The following is an 8,382-nucleotide window of genomic DNA, read 5'->3' as shown; positions in this document are numbered from 1 at the left end:
GATACGTGTAAATGTCAAAAAAATAGGAGTATGTAATTGAGCCATCATTTTGGTGAACTAGAAGGTGTAAATTGGTCAGAAGATTGTAATTGTAATTTAGAGCATTCCAAAAAAAGAATTAGGTCGAAAGGCCCCACGGTTTGAAAGTTATTGCAATTTTTTAGTTTTTGGAGACCTCCTAAGAATGCTTCAAAGTTAAGTTAGGGGCATTAAATGACTTCAAATAGGGCCAAAAAAATGGGGGACAAGAAGAACTGATTTGTAGGGCTATAGATCACTTTGAGAGCTTTTCACAAATGTAAACGGTTCGTCAATCGAAGCTACGGTTCAAAAGTTATGCCTCCTGGAAGTTTAGTTACCATTTTTGGATTCTTCTAATTTTGTGCCAACTTCTAATGCAACTTCTAGAGCCTTCTATTTGGTCGGTCGATGCCAACTAGCACTTTCTAGAATTTATTCCTAATCCTTAACCCTTCGGAGTCTATTTAAGAACATTTGTGGCATTGTAAAAGGCAGTTCGGAGTGGAGTTTGAGAGGAGGTACTAAAAGGAGAAATTATCTCTAGACTTATATTGTTGTAAGCCCTTAGGGCATGTTTTCAAGTCTATTTTCTCTGTACTGAATGTAATAGCATATTTAAACAGTTAATACAATTTTTCCTTTCCTGTTGTGTCCATTCTGTACTTGGGTCATGTCCCCATCAAGTGGTATCAGAGCATACCTTTGTCAGTGGTAGCAGAGGAGTACTTCATCAGTGGTATCAGAGCTAGTTTTCCTAAGTGTGTAGACAGAGTGCCGATTGTGAGGCAGTTTGCACCAGGACTGTGTGGTTGTGGGTTTGAGTTAAGAAGATGCCTCCACAAAGAGAGTGTGGTGGAAGAGCCGGAGCTATTAATCCTGAGGAGGTTAGAGCCCTCCAAAGGTAGGTACAAGCATTGCAGGAGGAGCTCCGTAGAGGAACAAATGTTGCTACAGGTGACGAAAGTGAGGATGACAATGAAGAAGAAGAAATTGGACCAGAACGGGAATTTGATGGGGAAGTTTTGAATCAGGTAGAGGAAAGGCTTTTTAGGGCCATTACTAAATTTGGGAAAACACCTACAATTGATGTGGGTGTATTTTCAGGAAATCTGAAACTAGATGAGTTGATCAACTGGATCAATGAACTGGAAGATTACTTTGAGTATGAGGATATCAGGGATCTAGATAGGGTTAAGTTTGCAAAGGCCAAACTGAAAGGCCATGCCAAAATCTGGTGGCAAGAGGTTCAATTGGAAAGAAACAGAAGAGGAAAGGAGAAGATCACAAGGTGGGATCGTATGGTGGACAAATTGAAGAAGCAATTCATTCCTGTTGACTACGAGCTTGATTTGTTTAAGAAGATGCATGGGTTAAAGCAAGTAGGAAAATTAGTCCAAGAATATATAGAGGAGTTTTACCGACTTCTTATTAGAGTAGGGCATGCAGAAGCAAATAAGGAGAAGGTTGCTCATTATATCAGTGGGTTGCAACCTAACATCTAGGAGGAATTAAGTCTAGAAAGAATGACCAGCGTTGAAGAGGCATACCAATTTTCCCTATGGGTTGAAGAGAAGCTAAATAAGAGGTTTGAAGGGAGATAAAGAGGGCATGGTCAAGGAGGAAGGGGTAGTGGTAGGTCATCTGGAGGCTGAAATGAAACACAAAAGAAAAATGATGATGTGGGTACTAGTAGGAACCAAAGGAACGAGGGTTTCAACCGCTCCCATGATCAAGACTTTGGAAATCAGAGAGGAAGTGGTAGAGGACATGGACAAGGAAGATGAGGCTTTTTTTGTACCTATTTCCATTGCAATGAAGAAGGTCATCGTGCCTTTGAATGCCCTCAACGACAAGGAAGGACAGATAGAAGAGTTGAGGGTCAAGCTAGGGTTGCTCATGTGGATGAGGATGCACAATCATCACATTCAGAGGATGCAAAAAGAGGAGAGACTTTAGCAAATGAAAGGGTCCTACTAAGTGGTAAGATTGAACCAGGACAAAGGAGGAGTTTGTTTAGTACCAGATGCAAGTGTGAGGATAAATGTTGTGATGTGATCATTGATGGTGGTAGCACTGATAACTTGGTATCAGAGGAGATGCTCTCTAAGCTAAAGCTCAAGAGGGAGAAACACCCCCAGCCCTATCAGATTGCTTGGGTGAAAGATGATCATAAGGTCCTGGTAAGTGAAGAATGTTTAGTGAAGTTCAAAATTGGGAGTTACCATGATGAAGTTCTTTGTGATATTATTCCAATGGATGTTTGCCATCTATTATTGGGAAGATCATGGCAGTTTGATAGGCATGTAGTACATGATGGTCATGCAAAAACATACTCTCTAACAAAGGATGGAGTTCATCAGAAATTGAAGCCCATGAAAAAGGAAGGTGAAAAGGTATGTAGCAGTGCTAGGATTTGTCTGGTTGATGGAAGGAAGTTTTTAGATGGCATGAAGCATCAGCGTATGTGCTATGCTTTGATTCCTAGGAAAGATAAAGAAGGTAGTAGTGAAATACCACTTGAAGTTTCAGATTTACTAGGTGAGTTTGGAGATATCATCTCTGATAATGTTCCAGAAGGATTACCACCAGTAAGGCAAATCAGTAATAAGATAGATTTGATCCTAGGAGCCAATTATCCTAACAAGGTTGCTCACAGGATGACTCCTATTGAAACTAAGGAGCTAAATAGATAGGTTTAGGAGCTATTGAGGAAGGGTTTGATTCGGGAGAGCCTGAGTCCATGTGCAGTACCTGTAGTACTAGCACCAAAGAAGGATGGAGAGTGGAGGATGTGTACAGACTCTAGAGCTATAAATAGGATAACCATCAAGTATCTGTTTCCTTTCCCAAGAATGGATGATCTTATGGACTACTTGAGTGGAGCTTAGTACTTCACAAAGATAGATCTCAAGAGTGGCTATCATCAAATACATATATGAGAAGGAGATGAGTGGAAAGCAACCTTCAAGATGAAGGAGGCTCTTTACGAGTTGTTACTCATGCCCTTTGGATTGACGAACGCCCCAAGCACCTTCATGCGGCTTATGAATGAGGTACTTAAGAAGTTCTTGGGAAAAAAATTTATTGTCTATTTGGATGATATTTTAATTTTCAGCAAGACTTTGGAAGAACATTTATTGCATATTTGTAGTGTCCTTGAAAGGTTAAGGGAAGAGAAACTATTAATTAATATTAAGAAGTGTATCTTTGCAAAAAGGGAGTTAGTCTACTTGGGGTTTGTTATATCACTCGAAGGTCTCAAAATGGATCCAGAGAAGGTAAAAGACATCTTGGAATGGCCTACTCCAAGGTCTGCTACTGAGGTAAGATCATTTCATGGTCTAGTTAGTTTTTACAGGAAGTTCATTAAGAATTTTAGTGGCATATGTGCACCCCTAACTGACACAATAAGAGGGGATAGAAAGGAGTTCAAATGGACTACAACAGCTACGAGATGTTTTGAATTGCTGAAGAAGAAGGTGATAGAACAACCTATGTTGGCACTTCCAAATTTTAGAAAGGCGTTCTAGGTGGATTGTGATGCTAGTGACAGTGCTATTGGGGCTGTATTAAGCCAAGAAGGTAAGCCTATTGCATATTTTAGTGAAAAATTGAATGATGTGAAAAGGAAGTATTCTGTTTATGATCAAGAGTTCTATGCAATAGTTTAGGCCTTAAAGAAATGGAGGCATCATTTATTGCCAAAGGAATTTGTTTTGTATACTGATCATCAGGCATTACAATACTTAAATAGCCAAGGTAAATTGAATCAGAGGCATATTAAGTATGTAGAGTTCTTGCAAAGCTATACATTTGTGTTGAAGCATAGAAGTGGAAAATTTAACAGGGTTGCAAATGCACTAAGTAGGAGATAGTCGTTGCTTACAGTAATGCAGGTTGAAGTAGTTGAGTTTGATGAACTCAAGAACTTGTACCCTGAGGATCCTGATTTTTTTGAAGTGTGGAAAGCTTGTAAGGAGCCTATTGCTATAGACAGAACTAAGTGGTTAGACTATCTGATTCAGGATGGTATGTTATTCAACGACAGTCAATTATGCATTCCAAGGAGTTCCATGAGGGAAAATTTGATTAAGGAGAAACATAGTAGAGGGATGGTAAGACATTTTGGTCGAGTTAAGACCATTTCCATTCTTAGAGAACATTATTTTTGGCCTCAGATTTCACAGGATGTGAAGAAGTTTGTACAAAGTTGTTAGATTTGTCAAGTGGCCAAGGGATTTAGTTACAATAATGGACTATATCAGCCATTGCTTGTTCCATCAAAGCCATGGGAGGACATAAGTATGGATTTCGTTCTTGGATTGCCAAGGAAAAAAAGGGGTAATGACTCAGTATTTGTGGTGGTTGATAGGTTCTCCAAAATGGCACATTTCATTTCATGCCACAAAACTCATGATGTTGTCCATATTGTAGACTTATTTTTCAGAGAGGTGGTAAGACTACATGGTCTTCCAAGGAGTATAGTTTTTGACAAGGATACTAAATTTGCAGGGTATTTCTGGAGAACATTGTGGAAGAAGTTGAGAACAGACTTGAAATTTAGTTCCACACATCACCCACAGACTGACGGCCAAACATAAGTGGTAAACAAAAGTCTAGGCAATTTGCTGAGATGTTTTGTTGGGGATAAACCCAAGGGGTGGGATTTGATTCTACCACAAGTAGAGTTTGCTTACAATAACTCTATAAACAGGAGTACTAGTAGATCACCATTCCAAATTGTATATGGAAGTAGCCCAAGGATTGCACCAGAGTTGAAGAAGATAGAGCAAGGGGAGAGGACAAGTGCTGAAGCTGAAGAATTTGCTAAACATATCAAGCATCTACATGAGGAGGTTCAGGCACACATTACCAAGATGAATCAAGAGTATAAAGCTAGGGCTGATCAAAGGAGAAGACATAAGGAATTCCAAGTAGGGGATCTAGTCATGGTACACTTACAAAAAGAAAGATTTCCATCCAGTACTTACAACAAGCTGAAAATGAAGAAATTTGGTCCCTAAAAAATTCTGAAGAAACATGACTCAAGAAATGTATATGAGGTGGAGTTGCCAGATGGAATTCACATTTCTCCTATTTTCAACATTACAGACTTAACAAAGTATCATGATGATGGTGCAGATGAGGAGCTGATGTTAGAGCCATGTCCAATTCCTACTTCTAAGAAAGAGGAGATAGAGGAGATTCTGGATAGTCATGTGGGTAGGAGTACGAGAAATAGGTAGTATGAAGAGTATTTAGTCAAGTGGAAAGGATGGCCGATAGAGGACTCAACTTGGATTTTGGTAGCTGAGGTTTCCCATTTGGGATTTCCTCTACCATTCATAAAGTGACAGGATCACTTTTCAATCTAACCTGGGTGTCTGATGCAGGAGCATCTAGAGGTATAAGAGAAATCCTGTGTCAACCAAAAAAAATGTACTTAGACTTATTTTATGTTTCATGTGTTTTCATTTCTGGATACCCATTTGGGTCAAATAAAGGTTCCAACTCTCACAGTTCCACTATTAGTGCTCTAGGATAGAGTATTTGAACACCTTGGGATACGTGTAAATGTAAAAAAAAAGGAGTATGTAATCGATCAATCATTTTGGTGAACTAGAAGGTGTAAATTGCTCAGAAGATTGTAATTGTAATTTAGAGCATTCCAGAAAAAGAATCAGGTCGAAAGGCCCCACGGTTTGAAAGTTATTGCAATTTTTCAATTTTTGGAGACCTCCTAAGAATGTTTCAAAGTCAGGTTAGGGGCATTAAATGACTCAAAAAAGGCCAAAAAATGGGGGACAAGTAGAGCTGGTCCATAGGGCTATAAAGAGCTTCGAGAGCTTTTTGAAAATGTAAACGGTTCGTCAATCAGAGCTACAGTTCAAAAGTTATGCCTTCCGAAAGTTCAGTTACCATTTCTGGATTCTTCTAATTTTGTGCCGACTTCCAATGCAACTTTTAGAGCCTTCTATTTGGTCAGTGGATGCCAATTAGCACTTTCTAGAATGTATTCCTAATCCTTAACCCTTCAGAGTCAATTTAAGAACATTTATAGCATTGTAATAGGCAGTTTAGAGTGGAGTTTGAGAGGAGGTACTAAAAGGAGAAATTATCTCCAGAATTATACTGTTGTAAGCCCTTAGGGCATATTTTGAAGTCTATTTTCTCTGTACTGAATGTAATAGCATATTTACATAGTTAATATAATTTTTCCTTTCCTATTGTGTCCATTCTGTGCTTGGGTCATGTCCCCATCAAGTGGTATCAGAGCATACCTTTGTTAGTGGTAGCAGAGCAGTACTTCATCAGAACCACATTAGGTGCCGTAGAAGGAGCCATGGAAGGAGCCGCAATAGGAGCCATAGTGGGAGCCACAATAGGATGATGAGAAAGTTGATTGTGTGAAGTCATATCTGTACTAATGTCTCAAGAGCTAAGTCTATTGTACGCACAATTTGTTATTTAAATTAAAAATTTATATGTAATTTCAAATGTACATCACATGTCCCTAAGATAATCTGTAACATACATTACATATCAATAAAATTTAAATATGATCACATATACATACATGAAAATTAGAGCTAGAGTTATTTGGCCTGGAGTTCTTGAGTTCTCAAAAATTTAGGAATTAAAGATTAGTACCTAGGTTTGACTTAAATGGTTCAATGAGTTAGATCAGGGTTCAAAGTAAATGCATGCAAAAAAATTGTTTAAGACTAAGTGTCATTATTAATGAAGATTCAAAGTACCTAATGAGTGGTTCATCAAAGTTAAAATGCAATTAAAAGTTTGAACAATTCAAAATATTGCTCAATTTCATCAATAAGACTTTCATTTTGTTGAGACATCATAGTGTCACAAAGGTTGGTTATCCTACTTGTGATCAAGTGCAATAGTATCATCATGTCGATCTAAGTCATACCAAGGCCTGTATATTTGACGCTTATACCCTTTGTTGATTTTTTGGTCTAACTTAGCATCATGTAATATCAATGATAGGTCATCACAATTACACTTCAAATGTATTTGTGAAAATATTAATTTGAGGATGAAAAGTATAAAAGCTAAGAATGTAAATGAAAAATATTCAAAATGGTGAGAATTTATATGAACTTGATGATCACTGAACCAAATTATAGGTATGATAAAAACATAAAAACCTCAACAGGCTCACCCTCAAACCAAAAGTGAATTATCACAACCCAAAATGAATAGAGGGGTTCTAGTGCAAGATATAGATTCAAGGACATGTAGGAGTCAAGGATGTATTCCTTTCAAGATAAATATGTTCTTATGATATTATAAATTATCAAAGTATTTTGTTATACTAAAAAGGAAAGGGAAAATAGCAAGGTATAATATTACATCTAATGTATAAAAGTAGGCACAAAAGGTGAGATAGAAAGAGTAAACTTACCTTGGGATGGATCACGTAGTCAACCTAGTCATAGAAAATTTTTCATGATTTCAACCTAGAAATGGTATAGACTTCTTAGTAATTTCATGATTTCAACCTAGAAATGGTATCAAGTCTTAGTAATGGATGGATGAAGAAATAAATAGAATCCATAAGTATGGTTGAATACATGTGCTTGGAATGTATTTTTGAATCAAGGATTCCTTTTTAAATGCATGTTTATATATACACTTTCCAATCTTAGATCTAGAATATTGGTGTTCTTTATGGTCATCAATGGAAAAGAAGAGATAAAATTGAATGGATAAATTTGGATCTTCTTTATTTCTTGAGAATTAAATTCTAATTGGTAATCATATATGAAGAAAAATGTACATAAGATGTAGAATATTTCTATATTTTGAATGGATCTTAAAAAAATGAAGACATAGAGTTCTTTAATTGGGTGTTTTCCTTAAAATGTTGAGTACAAGTCTTCAATTACAAAAAAACTTGAAAAATGAATTCATGGAAGATTTAAATTTATTGATCTATTGATTTCACATGTGTTATGGAAAGTGAAAGGAGGAAAATCCCTTTTATATAAAATTTGGATTCAATTAATTGTCAGCATGATAGAACATAAAGACTGGGAAGAAGATCCCTCACATTGGGCTCAAATATTACCTAAATTATGTAGACCTAGTCAGCCAAGTCTTGGCATTGTTATAAAAAGAAGGGAGTGAAATCAAAAGATATATTCAAGAAATGGTATCTATTGATATAAAATTATTATTTTGTATTTTGTGATACTACAAAGGAAATGGAAAATAGTGAGGTATGATATTACATATCTAATTTATAAATTTAGTTGGCACAAGAGCTGAGATAGAAAGAGTAAACTTACCTTGAGATGGAGCTCACGTAGTCAACCTAGTCCTCGAAAAAATTTCATG

This window comes from Cupressus sempervirens, chromosome 3 (assembly GCF_028749045.1).
Source record: "Cupressus sempervirens isolate cs-2001-9-10 chromosome 3, ASM2874904v1, whole genome shotgun sequence".
Taxonomy (NCBI): Eukaryota; Viridiplantae; Streptophyta; class Pinopsida; order Cupressales; family Cupressaceae; genus Cupressus; species Cupressus sempervirens.
Note: the sequence above shows the minus strand (reverse complement) of the source record.